The sequence below is a fragment of the Mycteria americana genome, chromosome 4 (assembly GCF_035582795.1).
Source record: "Mycteria americana isolate JAX WOST 10 ecotype Jacksonville Zoo and Gardens chromosome 4, USCA_MyAme_1.0, whole genome shotgun sequence".
In the NCBI taxonomy this organism is placed as follows: Eukaryota; Metazoa; Chordata; class Aves; order Ciconiiformes; family Ciconiidae; genus Mycteria; species Mycteria americana.
The window spans coordinates 23395301-23415717 of NC_134368.1; the positions used below are offsets into that span (position 1 = coordinate 23395301).

Below are 20417 nucleotides of genomic sequence, written 5' to 3' on the forward strand. Positions count from 1 at the left end.
ATTTTAATTTAAATATTAATCTAATTTACTTTAAAAGCAATTTTAAAAATTTAAGTGACCCAAGAAACAAAACATTGTGTTCCATACTGAACAAAGGTTTTATTTTAGCCCAATCTGACTGAGAAAAACTTGGAAAAACGGTTTTGGTTCAGTGTAAGCTTTTCCCTCCTCTCACCATTTTCCTCTTTGGTTTTAGGGAACCTAAAAAAAAATCCATTATGTCTTCATTTCTCTCTTAATAACATTTGATTCCACTGAAAGCAGGCAGAAGGAAATTTGATAGACAAAAATAAACAGGTACATTTGTAAGAATGCATCATTTCAAGACATGAGGAAGTAGATACTAAAAAGACTATCCACAGAACAATAAAATTGTATCAACTTCACCTTCTCCACACTCAAAATAAAGACAAAAAAAATCCACTCTAAGAGCAAATCTGCAAAAGCCTTGTACCAATGCACTGTCTGCATACACATGATTAATGGCTGTGGTGAGTAAGTTGTGAATGACAGTGCTCTGCTTAATGGAGATGAGTAGACACACATGCACTCAGCACACTTATGAAATAATGTGTGCTTTGCTGAGTAAGGATTGAGACTAAATGCTTTATTTAAAGCTGAGAGGAAAAAAAATGTAATCTGGTTAATTAATGCATTTTTTTCCAGGGAACTGCTTAAATGAAAGAATATTGTTCAATATATAACAATTCTTAATAAATTATTATTTAGCTCCAAATTAGGTCAAATTTTTTATAAAATGGTATGCATACAAATGACCTAATAGTCATTTATATCGTAAGCATGTTGAAGAGTTACTGTAACAGTATGTGGAAACTGGACAGCTGTGCACAAATGTAAACATATATTTACATCTTTTAACTCAATTTTTATTTAGAGTATAATGTGATACTGTTTGCATCACACTATAAGCAATAAAACTGCCTTTTTCAAGAACTTGTTCCCATAAAATGCCACTTACAACAGATGGGGGTAGAAATAATGCTTTAAATAAGGAACAAATATTTACAGCTCTCAGCATATCATGGGCATCCATTGAAACTCAGCCTGCAGCAGGACTAGAGGATATTCTTACTGATGTGGTATTTCAGTGTTTGAAGAAAGCATATGTTCTCTTCTGTTACTCTTGTCATTTGGTATATGATGTCACCTGATTCCAATAATAACAAAAATTACTTGTTTTCTGTCATTTCAGCTGAATACAGATTCTTAATAAAATGATAATGCCATAGTAAAGATTTGACAAATTCTTTACAAATACAGAATTTTTTTTCCTAGAGTGTATGGCTCTATAAATACTACAGGATATATTGCATAGGTCTTTGTGGGATTAAGTTTTAAAGCTAGCAAACAATGAGTCTACTCTCCCTAAAAATCTGTTTCAGTTATTTAGGAGGGGGCAGCCCAGACTTTGCTTTAACCTCCATTATATTAATCAGTCGTGTATTTGTAAAATAAACTTTATTTCAGCTGCTAAATGGTGTATTTTTAGGGTAAAATTATTTTAAATATTTGTGATTTGATGTCTTGCATGTATGTTTACATATGCCATATCAGTTTTAGCGTTGCAAAAGTTCACTACTCTACTGCAAATAATTGAATCTCACTGGACTTTCCCGTGGTGTCATTCTACCATTGTGCCTTCTGTATTATTTTCTTTAAAGTTTCCCACTTCTCTTCTTGATCAGTTTCTCCTCCTTTACATGTTCAAAACCTAGCTTCAAGCCCATTCTCTGCCAGCTTCTTTAAAAACCAAACTCTTCAGCAGCCACTTACAGATTCTGCTCAAGGGCCACTGTCAAGAATTGCTTCTCATGAGATTCATCAGATAGCCTGCTTCTTTTCATTTGGCTCTAAGGAACACACCTTTCATGTCAACCTATCAAAGGCTTTTAAAATACTTTTCCAGGAAACTCACAACTAACATCATTACTTTGACAAGAGAATTGCTAACATCTGTTCCTTTAAAAAAAAAAAAAAATTGAAAGAGGAAGTGCTATACTGTTCTGTTCAAGCTCTAGTATGACAATCAATATTTGTAGAATTAAAATAAAAAATTACACTCATTTCTTCAAATTATGTAAACATTTTCAGTTGATAAATTATTGTCCATCCTAGCAATACGGAAAACAACTATGAAAAACATAAATTTAAATGATGAATTGTATAATATTTTAAAATAAAATTTGTTGACCTCCTCAGAGGTGTTAGCTGCTCTATTCCTAGCAAAGCACCCACCTTTAAGGTGTAAAAAGAAGAAGGAATTTATTTCTTAACAGCATCAGTTTCAACTTTTTTTCTCTTAAAATTCATCGGCAGGTTATTCACCGTTATTTTAACAATAGGCTAATTGTAGACACTTTTTGACAGTAGTAACATAAAAGCAAGATTTTTTTTTTCTACATGAAAGATAGCAGCTGGACATTCCTACATTTAAACATAATAAAAAGTGAAATAAAAGATTGGTTAAAAATATATAGTTTTGATCAATTAATTGCTTTCCAAGAGTGAAGATAAAAAAACAAAAGAGAAAACATGATAAACAAAAATGAAATGGGGAAGACATTCTTCACACTGACGTCAAGTGATCCATACTTTCATCTAGAACTTTACAGAACATTTTCAGTGTTTCACTCCATAGTTTAGCTAAGTAAGTTGACTGTAATTATCAGTGGAGAAGATTTATTCTTTTATTTCAAGTGTCCATTCCTTACATTCAGATGGTAACAGGATCCTTTTTAAATATTCCTTTGTTCTTATTTCATGAAGAAACATAATTTCATGTATTTGGGAAAAGCAGTATAGAAGGACACGTTCTAATGTTCCTGGTGCCGGGACTCAAAATAAACCTCAATGAAATGTCAACAAATTGAAAACAGTTTTAATACAAGACTGAACGTCTAAGTTCTTCTAAGAAAGACTAAAACTATGAAAGATACCCGGAATAACTTGATTTAAAAGGAGATATTAAAGGAATTGAAACTTTGTAACTGTAGATTATTGACAGAAACTAAGAAAATCTCAATAAATAATATATCAAGGAGAAAGTCAATTGCTGTAGATGAAGTGGAACCAAAATGTTAAAGTATAATAATAGAAATTAACTTATTTAAAATGTTAACACAGAGTACTTAAGGATTTAAGTTTAGTCCTGCTATAGGAAGAGAATATTCCTGGGGCAGCTGTCAATAGCATTATACCAGAATGGTGACAGTGACAGAAACATTTTATAGGAGATTAGAGAAACCACAAAGGCAGAAAAAAAGCAGTAGTAGTACCCACATATAGGTTGGACAGTTTCTGGATATTAAATTTGCAGGAGGAAATTGTTTGCATGCTATAAGTGATCTCACTTGGAGCAGGTAGTCTGAGAACCAACAGAATTAGTTCCCGTTTCAGTACTGACCTGTATCTGGCACTTGATGTAACTATTGAAAAATGATCTACAACAGCGATCACAAAATGTCCAAACTGACCATTTTATACAAATGAAAAGCCAAAAGCAACAAAAAGTCCATTACAATAAGAGAACTTCATAAAATAAAACTACATGAAAATGGGAAAACTTGTAAAAAGAAAATAAACAGATCCACTACCAGGGTAGAAAGTTTACATGCAGCATAGCAATTGTTTCAAGTTATAATATTTAAAACTCAAAGTAAGCATATACTACTTTTCTAGAAAAGTCTCTAAAATGACATAGAAACAAAACAAAACCAAAAAATCACGCTGTGTTTCAGTAGCTAATGACTCAAAATAAAAAGGATGTATTTCAAAAACTGGAGATTGTACCGAAATAAAAGAAATAGAAGGGAACATAAATTCTTTTATGTGACAAACCACAAAAAGACAAGCCAAAATATTACTTTGAAGAGCAACTTGGTAAGGACATAAAAAAACAATAGTAAAAACTTTTCAATAACATCAGTAGTAGGATTACCTTCCAGAGAGTCAATGAGGCTGACAGATGATAAAGATGTAGAAGGATCACTCTGAAAAGACAAAGCCATGCCACAGGAGAAATATAATTCTTTGTCTCAGTGACCACCACTGAGGGAACACAATACAGTGATATCAGAGACTTTTTACAACAGATACATCTGAGGAATTTTCTGAAACCAGTGAGTCAGTACAAGAGATTTTAAAGCAGATTAACAAAATCAAAAAATAATACATTGCAAAGATAGATGGTTTTCATCCAGGAGCTCTGAAGGCACTCACACCCAGAACTGCTGAACTAATAACTGTGGTATATGAAGTTTTGCTTAAATTAGCCTTAGTATTGGGAGGACAGAAGGTGGCCGATACAATTGCAATGCTTAAGAAGATGTATAAAGGTGATCCAGAGAACCACAGACTTTTAAGTTTTATTTTTCTGCCAGGCAAATTATGGAGTATATAATGAATGATGCATTGCCTAGACACATACACTACATTTATATTAGCGAGCTGTACAGCACAATAGAAGTGGATTTGTAGAGTAAGCAGTTCATCCTGCACACCTGAATCAACATTTTCGTGTTTTGGAGGTTTTTACTTTGGACTAACTCTAGTCTGGTCCCATGAATAGAACATCTATTAGTATTTGTAGTGCATTAGGAGCATGCTAGGGTAAGGTTTATGGCGTAGTTTATCCAGAAGAAATCCAGTTTATGCTCTCCAATAATATTTTAAGGTACTAATCAAAGCAGATACCAGAGCACAGCTTCTGGCCAGCTAACACAGTGGCAGTTGTCACAACAGGGCACAAATGGGCACAGAATCTCTGCTGGGGTGATGATGTGTTCAGTGATGATGATAGAATCATATAATCATAGAATCATTTAGGTTGGGAAAGTCCCTTAAAATCATTGAGTCCAACCATGAACATAACACTACCAAGTCCATCACTAAACCACGTCCCTAAGCACCTCATCCAAACGTCTCTTAAATACCTCCAGGGATGGTGACTCAACACTTCCCTGGGCAGCCTCTTCCAGTGCTTCACAACCCTTTTGGTGAAGAAATTTTTCCTAATATCCAATCTAAACCTCCCCTGGTGCAATTTAAGGCCATTTCCTCTTGCTCTATAGCTTGTTACTGGGAAAAGAGGCCAACACCCACCTCTCTACAACCTCCTTTCAGGTAGTTGTAGAGAGCAATAAGGTCTCCCCTGAGCCTCCTTTTCTCCAGAATAAACAACCCCAGTTCCCTCAGCTGCTCCTCATAAGACTTGTGCTCTAGACCCTTCACCAGCTTCGTTGCTCTTTTTTGTCAATGCTCCGGCACCTCAATGTCTTTCTTGCAGTGAGGGGCCTAAAACTGAACACAGAGTAATAGAGGTGTGGTCTTACCACTGCCGAGTACAAAGGGACAATCACTTCCCTAGTCCTGCTGGCCACACTATTTCTGATACAAGCCAGGATGCTATCGGCCTTCTTGGCCACCTGGGCACACTGCCAGCTCATATTCAGCTGGCTGTCAACCAACATTCCCAGGTCCTTTTCAGCTGGGCAGCTTTCCAGCCACTCTTCTCCAAGCCTATTGCGCTGCATGGGGTTGTTATGACCCAAGAGTAGGACCCAGCAGTTAGCCTTGCTGCAACTCATACAATTGGCCTCAGCCTATCATCCAGCCTGTCCAAATCCCTCTGTAGAGCCTTTCTACCCTCAAGCAGATCAACACTCCCGCACAACTTGGTGTCGTCTGCAAACTTACTGAGGGTGCACTCAATCCCCTTGTCCAGATCATTGATAAAGATATTAAACAGAACTGACCCAATACTGAGCCCTGGGGGACACCGCTTGTGACCGGCTGCGAACTGGATGTAACTCCATTCACAACTCTTTGGGCCTGGCCATCCAGCCAGCTTTTTACCCAGTAAAAACTACACATGATGATGGTCTCTAACATGGGCTGGAGCAGCTGTCCCTAGTGCATCAAAGGCTTTGACCTAGGCAGAAATCCTGAGGGAAGATACTGCTTTCCAGTGCCTGTTGACTTTTTATTGGGGGGGACAGCAGTATCCTTGCCTCTGACGGGTGTGCTCTGGCTGCAGTGCTGAGTCACCAGGTGAAGAAGATGCAGGAGATGGTGGGCAGACTCCATCCCTTCAGGGAAGATGAACAGATCTGCAGGTTCTTCAGGTCTTCACAAAACCCCTACAACACCAGGAGCCCAGGCCTTGCTTTGCAAGGAAAGATTCGTAAAAGAGAAAAGGTTCTTGGAAACAGTCAGCATGGATCAACCAGGGGTAAACCATGCCTGACCAATCTAATTACCTTCTGTGATCAAATGTCTAGATCTGCACATAGAGAGCAACCATTTACCTCTTCAGCTTCAAGGAACCTTCCAATACCTATGCAGATTATTTCAAGGAGATGGATTCAGACTTTCCACAGTGGTGCATGACAGGAGAATTAGAGACCATAAGCATTCATTGAAACAGGAGAGGCTCCACCTGAAGTTAAGGGAAACTTTTTCACCATCAAGAACTGGAAAAGGTTGCCCAAAGACATGATGCAGTTTCCATCCTTGAAAGTTTTCAAGATCTGACTGGATCTAGTGATGAGAAACCTGGTCCAATCTCACTGCTAAACCTGCTTCGAGCAGGAGGTTGGACCAGCGACCTCCTCAGGTCCCTTCCCATCTTCATAAATCTGTGATTCTAATTAGGGATAAACAGGAGATGGACCTGAAAAGTACATCCTGGTCTGAACTAAAAACTAATGTAGGTGCATCCCATAGACAGGTACCATATGCTGAGGTAGTGTTAATACAGGAAATAAAGGAAATAAGCGTCACAAACTCTTCAGAGTTCTCTGAAATTGTCAAAGAGCATTCAGGTGAAGATGATAATGCTGCAATTGCACACATGGATTTCAAAAAAATTTTGGACATTGCCCTTCACCAAAGACTTTGTAGAAACAAAAGAGAAGAGGCATGGTCTTTCAAGGTTAAAATTTTTTGAAGGTAAGAAACAAAGATAGGAATAAGCAATTAGTTTTTCTAATGGAAGAAGATCAGCAGCATTTGTCTGTGCTATGGACCCTGATGTGATCTCACAAAAGAAATGGGAAAACGATTGACAAAGTTCGATGCTGCTACCAAATTATTCAAGTTAATCAGTGTAATGCTGGCTTTAAAAAGCAATTGGATAATGGAATAGCAGGGGAAATTCAGTATTGATAAAAGCAACATAAAGCATATTTAGAAAAGCAACTCTAATTACACATGCATAGTGGTGCATCTTAAATCAGTCATTAAAAGTCAGGAAAGAAACCTTAGAAAGACTTTTGATCATGTTCTGAAATTGTCAGTGACAGCTGGAAGCGGTAGTAGAATGTTAGAAAGGAACTGGAAGCAAAACCCAACATAATTATACCATTATATTAATCTTTGATGCACCTGGATCTTCAATATTGTGTTCAAGTCTAGTCTTCCTGTTTCCAAAAGAACTAGAAAAGATACAGAAAACAGTGACAAAATGACCACTGAAGTGGAAATCGATTTCTGGGATTCCCTGAAATGGAAATGAAAAAAGGAAAATAATGTCATATTAGAGGATACTAAATAGACCACGCATGTCAATCTGGAAAAGATATGGTCAAAAGAAGCTGTAATAGAGGTCTAAAAATATCACACATGATATGAAAACGCTGAATAGGAAAAGGCTATCTGTTACTCCTCTTAACTCAAGAAGTAGGCAGCAATCAACGTAACAATCAAACAGTGGGTTAAAATGCAACAATAAGAAAGACTTTTTCACATGCTAGCTAATTGCATCATAGAGTTTAGGATACTGTGGGGCCCTTGAGTATAAATGGCTTTAAGTGGAATTAAACACATTTATGGAAGAGAGTTTCATCAAGACCTATGAAATCAGAAGGACAGATGAAAATACTCAGCTCTGAAAACTGTTAAATGTCTGGTTGCCAGAAGTTAGGAAGGTATTTCAAGGGAAAAGGCATTTTCTGTATGTGAATCATTCCTATTCTTTTTTCTTAAGACTTTAAGTTGCTACCAGAGGCTTGCACAACTGATTATAATATTTTTTTAATGACAAATGCCTATTTTGCATATGTTTAATATTTCAGACAAATGCATTTCAAATCCAGTAGATTGATAAGAGTTAAATTGCACATTTAGATTTAAACACACAGCATATAAGCATGTCTTTGAGTCTCTTGAATTGGACAAATTATTATTTCTCATTTTAACTATGACATGGCTCCTTATTTTAGAAGAAGATGAGTACACTACCCATCTTCTGCAAATTGTTTCAGTTCTCATAGCTGCTGGCAACCCAATGAACATTTTTTAGAACCCTTGAGACAATGCAGGCTCGTGTAAACCTTGCCCTTAATTATTACATGAGCAAAATCACTTCTACTACAGATAACTTTCTGTTCTATTGCTCCCCTGCAATAACTCTCATGTGAGATAGCATGCTGATAGCTATCTGTGCTAAATGACTGATCAGTACAAAGACGTTAGTGACTTTGCAGCCCTGCTGGATAGCAATGCATCTCTGTATCTAACACCTGCTTAATGGACCACAGGACATCTGTAAATCTTTTTACTGACATATTTTGAGAAGGCCACCCTAGTGTTAAGCAGCAATGAAGCTGGTCTTACTGAGATCAGACTTTTTATTTGCCTACTGGAAAACAAAATATAATGCATACAAAATCTCTTTGAAGTGACTGTTGATGTTTTTCAGTACCTGCAGTGAAGATTAAATTAGTGACCATGGGATGTGTTTGCTTTTTTCTCAGCTGGAAATAAAACATGCAAACAGTTTTTCCTACAAAGAAATCTCTCAATGATTCTCCTTTCTCTTGGGAATATTTAGTAATACTTATAAACTGACTATGTATTTCTTCTTGGTGTGTGCATATCTAATATGCACAGCAAGCTTGATAACATAATAATTTTTAAATACCAACAATTTTTAGCATTATTTTAATATTACCTCCTCTAGTTTATGTATAGTGGCATATTTGCTTGTTTTAATAAATCCTGAGGATCCTCCCATTTCAAAGGTTCAGACAGCAGTCTTTTCAGAATCCTAAACTCAGAAGACCCCTCTTTAATCCACATGATGTACATTACTTTGGAAAATATCAGTCATTCTCATATTTTCATCTCCCTTCCTCTCTTACACTCCAGAGCTTACATCTTAATACTCTGATCATTTTCTCTTATCCTCTGTTCCATTAATTTCCTTTCTTCTCCTTTTTTCTTTGTCAATTCCCTCCTTGTAAAAGGAATTGGAAGGTTTTTATCAGGTGCCAGCAACACTTAGAAACATTCCAAATAAAATGTACTTCAAAGTACGTGATGGCTGTGAATCATGTATTACCTACGAAAAAAATTCATAATCTGCCAAATTAATTTAGTTATATTCCTGTGCCTCCTTATTCTCTTTCTCCTCTTCTTATTTTAAAATCTTTGATTTTTCATGTACCTATTTCAAAAACTGCAATTACCACTTGTCCACATATGGGTATCTCACCACATTGGGATTGTAATTCTAAATTAGGTGGTATTTGGAATTATACTAAATTGGAAGATTTTTAGTAGGCAGAATAAAGGACGCAGCAATATATTTTGTTATTTGGGCAAGAAAATTTTTCTTTACTTGTCTGAAAGTGCCTCACAAAGAACATACATAACAGTAATTATGATGAAGGTTAATAGTAAATATGGAAGCATAGAAGATTTAAATTCATTGAATACTGAGTTTCATAACATAAATAAATAAGTAGCATCTCCTGGAACTACAGGTAGACAAAATAAAAGACAGGCACCATGCAAAACAAGAAATGGGGGGTGGGAGGGGGCATTTCAGATTAAAAAAAATATTTTGGGATACAGAATAGTAACATGAAGGGAAAAGATAAACACTAATTTACTTGACCAAGGATAGACCGTCTATCTATGAGCAAAGCAAAATCCTAAATTCAACAGCAGACTAGGAAAGATGAAACATTATAGCCTGTAAGGAAAATAAGATGAGGATAGCCTGTGGAAAGGTAGGAAGTTGTGACTCGAACATGGCCATACTCAATCCAAAGATGAGTTCTGTGAAATGTATAGTTTCATGCTCCACATAGAGAAAATAGTAGTACCACAGACAATGGAATTGGGAATGAGTTATCAAATACAGAAATGACACTTACAAATAGGAAAATGTTAATAGCTAGAAAGGAAATTTATATCCTGACATAGAACAGGAGAAAAATTTTTAAAAAACCCTAATAGGGAAAGCTGTAGAAAAGTGTAAAAGCTGTCAGTATCACAGGGGCTCCAGCAAAAGTTCACACTAGAGACACCAGAAAGATTATGGCAAAATTGAACAACCAGTCCATTTGACTGGACAGGAAATTAATATTTGTTGATAATAGACAGCTACATCTGATACTTTGCAGCACTAAAACTGGATGATAATTAGGGCTAAACCATCATTTATTCCTCAGAGTCGTTCTGGATCATGGACTTTAAATTTAAATCAGAACAGAATATGGGCCACAGCTTAGTGATGAAAAATTCCACAGATGTGTAAAGGTTTACCAAATAAATATATAAATGTCATCATGCTAATAGCTCAGTGGAAAAAAATTATGCTGAAAGAAATGGTTGTGAATATATTGAAGAATGCCAGGCTAAGTAGTGTTACTAAACTCAAAATAACGACAGATGCAAAATATATGTCTCGAGGTGAAATTGAATGAAATACAGGATAAGCTGACAAAAAGTAAATGATGCTAGAAACATGTCTTTTTTTAACAATATTGCTTTTATTTTAGTCAAAGGAAATGCATCTGCAATTTGGCAAAATATTAGATTTGGTATCATTAATGATATTGTTAGCTAAACAGATAAATATAGCTAGATTATCATTTCCTGTTAGAACTGCTGTGTTTAATGATATTACTATGTGTTTCCAAGTTCCATACTTATCTTTAAGTTCATATGTATATACAAAAACTTATATATAAATGTTTAGCTATAGTCATGTTGACAGTGATTAAATATACTCATGCATCTACATGCATTTAATATAGATTACATATATAGAATGTTTACACATATATGTAGAGTTTTTCCGCTTTTTGGGGCTTTCACTGCTGATTGCCATTCCTTTTAATCAATGTTCATTACAAGGAAAGGAGGTAGAATTAGATTTTCAAATAAAATACTTCCATCTGCTTCTGCATATTCTCCGTGTATATAACCTCCTGCATCATCTCCCAAAAACTTTATTCTTGAATAAAGTTAATATTCTCCTTACATTCTACAGGCCAAAAGAGGGCACTTTGTGCAGTCTGATAAAAAATTTGATCATAAGCGTTTAGAAAACTCTCACCAACTCCATACTCTTTCTGGCAAATATGAAAGTTCATTAGTAGAATCATAGAATCATAGAATAATTTAGGTCAGGAAAGATCTTTAATATCATTGAGTCCAACCATTAACATAACACTACCAAGTCCATCACTAAACCACGTCCCTAAGCACCTCATCCAAACGTCTTTTAAATACCTCCAGGGATGGTGAGTCAACTACTTCCCTGGGCAGCCTCTTCCAGTGCTTCACAACCCTTTTGGTGAAGAAATTTTTCCTAATATCCAATCTAAACCTCCCCTGGTGCAACTTAAGGCCATTTCCTCTTGCTCTATGGCTTGTTACTTGGGAAAAGAGGCCAACACCCACCTCTCTACAACCTCCTTTCAGGTAGTTGTAGAGAGCAATAAGATCTCCCCTCAGCCTCCTTTCCTCCAGGATAAACAACCCCAGTTCCCTCAGCTGCTCCTCATAAAACTTCTGCTCTAGACCCTTCACCAGCTTCGTTGCTCTTTTTTGTCAATGCTCCGGCACCTCAATGTCTTTCTTGCAGTGAGGGGCCTAAAACTGAACACAGAGTAATAGAGGTGTGGTCTCACCACTGCCGAGTACAGAGGGATGATCAGTTCCTGTCGTGGTTTAATCCCAGTCAGCAACTAAGCACCACACAGCCACTCGCTCACCCTCCCTCCCCCTCTGGTGGGACTGGGGAGACAATCAGAAAAAAACAAGTAAAACCTGTGGGTTGAGATAAAGACAGTTTCATAGAATGTCAGAGGAAGAGAAAATACTAATACTAATACTACTAATAGTACTACTTCTAATGATAATAATAAAATGTACAAAACAAGTGATGCACAATGCATTTGCTCACCACCCACTGACCGACACCCAGCCAGTCCCTGAGCAGCAACCACACCCCCCTGGCAAACTCCCCCCAGTTTCTATACTGAGCCTGACATCATATGGTATGGAATAGCCCTTTGGGCAGTTGGGGTCAGCTGTCCTGGCTGTGCCCCCTCCCAGCTTCTTGTGCACCTGGCAGAGCATGGGAAGCTGAAAAGTCCTTGACTAGTGCAAGCACTGCTTAGCAACAACTAAAACATCAGTGTGTTATCAACATTATTCTCGTACTAAATCCAAAACTCAGCACTATGCCAGCTACTAGGAAGAAAATTAACTCTATCCCAGCCGAAACCAGGGACAGTTTCCTAGTCCTGTTGACCACACTGTTTCTGATACAAACCAGGATACTATTGTCTTTCTTCTAGTAATATCAATATAATGAGGAGGAAAGAGAGAAAAAGATAATGTGAAAGATGTGGAAAAAGGAGCAGATAGTCCAGCATATGTATTTACCCTACAAATCATCTTGGTTCACTCTAAGTAAACCAGTGGATCACACTGGCAGTCTTTTCAGTTTCTTGAAATGAACAGCTTTTTCAGTTTTAATCATTCTTATAACTTAACACTGAATGCCTTCTAAAACTTGCTTACAAAGGGGCCATAAATTAACATGTACTGCAGATGAGAGCATATAAGCATACAATTTTTCTATACTATTCTTTGATTTAGTTTTTCACTTAAACTTTTTGTTTGCTATTATCTTAGCTATTGGACTTGACATGTTCATTATAATGCCAACATCCATATCCTGAGTTGATACAACTAAATTATCAATCTTGTGCATGAGTTTTCATATAATTCCCTTTGCATTACTTTACCTCTATTAGCTTTGATTTTTCTCCATGGTTCTTATTCATTAATCTCTGTTAGGCCTCCTTGGAACTCCTTAGTTTATCTCTTCTCAATCACTGTTCAAATTATTTGGTTTTCCAGTATCACTGCTTCCACCTTTTCCAGATCATCAGTGAATACCATGCTACATAACACTGGTTCTTGCTCTAAGCCACAGTCATCCTCTTCCCACTGAGAACAGAATAATTATTGTCATGTTTTGTTTTGCTTTATTTTAGTCAGTTTTTGATTTATAAGACTTGTCTCTTACAAAGCAATAATTTAACTTCATAAATAACTATTTTTGAAGATTTTGCCAGAAGTATCTGAAAAATATCTGGATATGTTGTTTCATCTTTTTCTCCACTATTCATTGTTATCTGCAATTCTGGCAAATTTATTTTTGGTAAGGAAAAACAAGAGAAGTAGAAACTAAGCTTTGTGGAATAATTGCTGGAGGTGACTTAGAAATTAAACTTATAGTCACACTTTTAAGTAAGGCACAGCACTGAAGAAGCTGCCTGGGTGGAGTGCGGCTGACATGCAAGGAATCCATGGCATGGGAGTTCCCTAGGCCTGCAACCTTAGATGTCGGTAACGCCAGGGGACCTTGGTGTGCTGACTCTAAGAGGCGCTGCCCGGAGGGTGGAGCGGTGTGGAGACACCGCGGCCAGGCTCTGTGATAATATGGGCACTTGAAGGTACCACGGAACCGATAAGCTGCATATTTGCTACACTGGGCCAACAGTCTGTCATGTTTTTGACAAAATGATGTCCTTTTGGTGAACTTTGCTCATTATAACATTGTTATAATACCAAAACACACCTCCATCCCAAAAGCTACCCGCCTCCAAGGTGCAACCACCCGTCACTGAGCTTGCACTTTGAATTTTTCTAGTTTATACCTTTAAAAGCAAAGCAAGAAAATTCTACACCAATCCCAATAAAAGTATGTATGACCAGAGTCACTCAAGCTCCACCTGAAAGGTAAAAAATAGTATAAAATAACTTATGAGAGAGAGAATGTTAGGGAAGATACCATCACGTACCAGTCTGACTTCTGGGATCAGTCAACGGACTGAGCCTCTCTTCCCTCCCATTGGGACGCCTTTGGATAAGACTCGAACACTTGGTTATACCAAGTGCCTCCCCAGGAACCTTAGAAATCTCTATAGAGTTGCTTTATACCTTTTAACGCGTTTGTAGCCGACAGTGTTATTCATATTCTTGGTATTTGCACGTGCTTTGCAGACAGTGAATTTATCACCGGTAATCCAAAAGAACCTGTGTGTCTGTTGCTTTAATAAACTGCACTCTTCATTAATGTAGCCGTGATGGTTCTCCTTGAACGTGACCAGACTCTTTAAGTTTGGCTGTGGTAGTTCATGCAACGTAACTAGACTGGAGGTATATCACGTTATTTGTGAATCTGTAATCGTGATAGTTCAGTACACTGAACGCAACCAGACTTATAACACTGTCAAATTACTTTAACGCTGTCGCCTTAATCAACTTTGCGAAGCTGTTTCAGTGAAAGCCCTGAGAGGGCTCTGACAGGCAAATGTTGACTCTGATGGGTGGCTACATATACCATCCTTGGAAAATAAACTGTTGACCAAGTCTGAGACTAAGATTAGACTTAGCCGTACCTAGACTCCTCTCTGAGAAGGAGTTTAGAAAGCAAGGGGGTCCTGTCTGAACCTCGTAAATCAACGGGAGGGTTTGCCCCCCAGCCACTCCTCAGACTCCTACGCGACAGTAACTTTTAACGCAACAAGCTTGAGGACAAGAAGGATGCAAAGTTGAATGTAAATGCACAGTAAAATTAGACACCTATAAAGGAAGAAAGAAAATGCAGCATTAGAAGCAGGGATTTAACATATTAAATTAGACAATGGAAGCACCAAAGTTAAGGTTTCTTGCTTTTGTATGTGTGTGTGGTATCTCCCTCCATTGATGATTCATTATCATCATTTTAATTTTCATGAAAAAAGCACTTTTTCTTTCAAAATGTTTGCAAACCATTAGCTCAAACTGTCTAGGAGTTCCCTCTCTCTTTAAAACAACGACTTAGCCATCTGTTATTTGACTATGTATTAAGCTCTTTCTTTTTTCACTGTCAAGAAGCTAATGGAGAACAGACTGGAACCCATGAATCTGACATTTTTATTTTAAAGCATTCTGCATCTACATACTGTTAAAATTTGCTTGTAAATCTTTCTCTAACTTTTAAGCTGTCGTCACATCTTGTCAGAGCTATGGTTACTCTGTGTTAGGAGGCCTTCTTTATTGTATATAGTTGGTGATCCACGCACTAACATTACAGCTTAGCTCCAATAGTATATTAAACATTTTGAAAACAGTCTCTGGGACTGAGGACAGTTGACAAAGAATCATCTCATCCTATGCTCATAAGCTGTCTCAGCTCCCGAAACAGAATGGCTTCATTCAAACTGCCTGCAGAGAATAACTCCTGGATCTCCCTATGTGTTGAACTCTGTCCAGTAGTTATTGGGGAAAAGACTAGTTGGCACATGACAAGCTCAAGCCATGTTCTAACAGTTTACTACTAGAGATGATCACATTCCATTGCCTGCTAATATTCCCAGGAAGCGTCTCATTTAATTAAGACACAGCCTCAGTAGACCATAATTTAGCTTAAAATATTGATTTATGGACATATACAGTTTCATTTTTAATATCTGTTACTTTGTTCAGTGTCCCACTTCTTTGCCCTACTTTGCACTTAGCTTTTGAAAAGTAAATTTTCCAATTTGTCATTATTTCTTTTAGGAATCCCTTGTTTTGTCACATCTAGCATTCCTTTAAAACTGCAATATCTGTGAACACTTGGACTTTCAGTGATTTTGAAAGCATATTTGTATTTAAATTTGTCATGTCTTAATGACTTTTTTAAAAAATCACTACAACTGTATCTGTGTTTCTATTTGTTTTGTCTTTTTCTTTTTTTTTTCCTTCCATGGAAACATACCTTTTTTCAGGTATTGCAGCTGACTTTTGCTTAGGTCTTCTTCTTATATATATTCATCATTTCCACGTGTCCACAAATGGAAAGAGTGATTGATAAGTCATCAGTTTTCTGGCTTGGTTATTCAGCATGATGTGCTTCATTAAATTTGACACATACTATGTTACTACGATCATGGAAATTCTACTGATACTGTGTTTATTGATGTGTCAAAACTCCTGATTTGGTTAATTGCATGAGAAATTAAGAATTTAGGGGTTTGTGATCAAGTGGTAAATTGGTTTTCTAGTTACTTAATTTTCAGAAAACAAATTGTGAAGCTTCAAGGTACCTTATCGCAGCCTCTTTACATTACCTTCCAGGGTCCTACAGACTCACAGTCTTTTTTGCATAGCATTCTGTAAATGACCTGTCAGCAATTCCTACGTTCAGTTATTCACTTGCATATAGTACATGTCGGACTACAGTTCATTGTCATAGGAAAACTAGCAAATATAACATAGTTATGATTTATATAAAAACTTCTTTAAAATAGAATATTGTTAAGGCACGGTGGAGGCTGGCTGTCCCCCTGGACAGGGGGAGCTGTCCCCCTGGGGATGGGGAGCTGCAGAGGCTCCCCGTGGGGGTGGCAGCAGAGGGACTCGCCAGTCAGAAAAACCCAACACTACAGCCAGGCCATCGGGCACCTCCATGAGGACAGGAATGTGTCAAGGCCAGTCCAGGATGCCAGCCCACAGGTCAGGCCCAGACTTAGCAAACTGGTAGTTTGCAAATTCATATTAACTGATTTCCTTCAACATTTTTGGCTAAGTGAATGACACAGGAGTACATGAAAAATGCCACCCTTTCAGATATTTAACTTTGCATTTTTTCATTAGGCTAGTGAATATTAAAATGAGCTTGTGGAAAATTAATTAACTCTTCAATAACAAATATTACTCATTTTTGATAATTTATTAATATATATGTTTAGATTAACATATTAAGAAAGTTTCACACTAAAAAGTCAGGTAACTAGATCAAGTGATGCACATTATAACTGCACATGATATTTCAAAAAAATACACTAAAAGTTAAAAAAAACAACAGTTAATTAAAGCCAAAAAGGAATTTTTTTTTTCCCTTAACTTCCATTAATGTGCATTAATAGCATTAGCTCCTGTTACATCTCAACTCATACAAAAATTTTAAAATTGTCAGGACAAAGATCACACTTCCTTAAACTTTACAGATTACCCCAAACATCAGCTCGGGATACTAGCATAACTCTAGTAATACATAGTCAATATGGCCCTATATGCCCTTTCAATCAGTAGCTTTAACACTGACCCCTGAATTGTTTCACAGGCTCTACATGGGCTCTATTTTTAGTCACTTGGGTTTTTTTGTAGGCTGTCCTTCCAAATGATGAATAAATTAATTTTTCAGTCAATGTTCAGTAAGTTTGTAGTCCAAGAAATAATGCAACATCTAATGGTATCTGTTTTAATATCTCATCCTCAGAATATACACAGGCAGAAAAAAAGTATGCAATATTATTCTCTAAATCAATGCAAAATGCAAGTTTAGGAAATACAGAACAAATTATATCAATGAATAATAACTTCTTTATTTGTGTATGCTTACTTAAGGACCTAATATAAAATATGCTACAGTCGATGGGTATTGCTTCATTATTTCTAAACTGAGTTTTTAGTTATTTAAAGTTAATAGCACACTTGGAGTCAATTTAAAATTTCACAAGAAAAAAAATATAGTAGACTAGATATAGCAGAAAAGGAATAGTACAGCTAGAAAAGTTTCAGAGAAGATGACACAGATGACAAAACATCTGGAACAGCCTCCATACTTGAAAGCAGTGAAATCATGAAATCATAGAAATATTAGTTGGATGACACTTCTGGAGATTATCTAGCCCAGCATTCTGCTAAAAGCAGGGTTATTGCCAATTCTAGATCAGGACAACTATGACTTTGTCTAGACAAATCTTGAAACTTCCAAGGACAGAAATTCCACAGCCTGTGTTAGTAACCTGCTCTGGATGCTCTGCTGCCTTACCCTCCCACAGGAAAAAGAATTTTCCTCATGTCCAGTCTCAACCTTCCAAGCCACAACTTGTGACTGTTGCCCATTGTCATATTATCTGCCACCTCAGAGGAGTTTGGCTTCATTATTTCTGTATCTCAGAGATTCAAGTAATTGTGGGCTGCTGTTTTGTTTGTCCCTTCATCCTAGAAATGACTGCACAATGAACATCTCAGCCATGAGCTCAGGGCATGGAGCATGCTGCCACCCTCCCACACCCTTTCTATGAGTGTAACTGGCTGTGCTCAAGCACTCTAATAAGAGCTGTTGTGAAGAAAAAGCAGAAAGAAGCTTGAAAGGGTGTTTCCCCTTCATTCATTTGGGAAATGAAGAAACAACATGCTGGAGCTTGAGCCCCCCAGAAAAGGTCCTGCTGCTGCCAGAGGTCTTTCTGTAGGGAAGGAAGGCTTACAAGGCTGCCCAGGTAATGCAAGTGCTCCTGAACAAGCAGAAAAAACAGAAGGGTAAATACATCCACTTTAAAAGTCTTGAAGTCTTGAGACTTTTGTTCAAGATCGCTGCTGTAAACACTGAAATAAGGTTCAGCTAAGTTATGTGGGACAGAAACCTGGACAGATGGTTGTACATCAAGAGTACAGACTAGACTTTGTTCTATGGCTTCTACAGTCTAAGGGCATGAACAGTGACTGAGGTGATGCTGTTGAGAACAATTCTTAATGCAATGTTCATTAAAATGACCTAATTCTCCCTGCAGATGCTGTGGATTGTGGAATATTATGAGACATGTTACCTTAACTTGAAATCTTTAAAGATCTCATCCTGAAACTAGTCCAAACAAAGATTAAGAGGATCCCACTTAAAGGGAGTAGATTGATAAAAGCACATTTAGTGTGATATTGTTTGCCTGGATCACTTTATTCCTGAGATCTTGTCCACCAGGAAGCAGATCTGAAAAGTAAAAAATTTTCTATTGCCATTTCATCTGTAAGCAGCTTGCCATGCTGCATGTAATTAAGTGGGTTTTCTCAAACGGATTAGTAAGACTGATTGCAGAGATGAAAGAATCATTCTCGTCAGTATACAAAACAGGCTCAGCTCCTTCATCCACTCCCTGTAGGACATGTGTTTTAGACGCTGGCCATCTCTGTAGCTGCTAGCTATCAACCTTTCCAGTTTCTCCACATTTCTCTTATTTATTCGTCTTATTTATCCCCAAACTGGATACAATATGCCAGGTATGGCCTCCCAGCGCTAAGAAGAGGGGGATACTGTCAGGGCCGTAACAGCACTAATAAGTCTTGTGGCTGTTAAAGGAAAGAAGAGGCCCCTTGTGGCTTAAACCTCCTTCCATTGGACCAGGGGCTCCATTTAAGCTTAGGTTGAGACCTTTAGTCCTGGCCTGAGATATCCTGTATGTGCCATGTCTGTGTCTGGCCATGGACCCCTGACCTGTGGACTGACTTCCAGGCTTGTCATCAGACCTCTCGTGACTGGATTTCCCTGGAAGTCATAGGGATGTGTCTGAACCTAGTTACCATCAGCAGGCCTCAGCCTGAGCCTGACCTGCAGACTGACTTCCTAGATTTACCTTGGACCTTGTTCATCAACTATGGACTTACCTGATGATCTGGACTTGGCTGAACCTGGTTGACATACATAGGCCTGCCCTGCACACCTCACTTGGATACTGTGGGACAGAGCTCTGGCTGGCAAGGTCCCTGCCCTGATGGATGTGTTATTGTGCTTGATTGCCACCACCCTCTCCTTTAGAGAACACCTGGCCCTCACTGATCCTCTTGCTTGCCTCACTGCACACTGGCTTTTTTAACTTCGCAGATCCGTTTCTGCTAGCTTCTACTCAATAAGCCCCTTTCCAGCCTGTTGTGATGTATACAGTTAGTCTTGTGGAGCTTCATAAAGCTTCTGTTGACTACTATTGACTCCAGGGATTCTCCACTTATTCACCAGCCACCAGACATCAGGTCATTAATCATCACCCTATGAAGCTGATAGTTTACTGTCGTGGTTTAACCCCAGTCAGCAACTAAGCACCACACAGCCGCTCGCTCACCTTCCCTTCTGACCTGGTCAGAATGGGGGAGAGAATCGGAAAAAAAAAAGTAAAACCTATGGGTTGAGATAAAGACAGTTTAATAGGACAGCAAAGGAACAGAAAATAATAATAATGATGATAAAAGAGTGTACAAAACAAGTGATGCACAATGCAATTGCTCACCACCCACTGACCAATGCCCAGCCAGTCCCCGAGCAGTGATCGCTGCCTTCCAGCCAACTC

General features: G+C 37.7%; 1 pseudogene; it reads left to right on the top strand.

Annotated features, from left to right (window-relative positions):
• Positions 1–18587: 18587 nt before the first annotated feature.
• On the top strand, positions 18588–19238 carry LOC142409215 (ribosomal protein uL30-like; annotated as a pseudogene).
• Positions 19239–20417: the final 1179 nt, after the last annotated feature.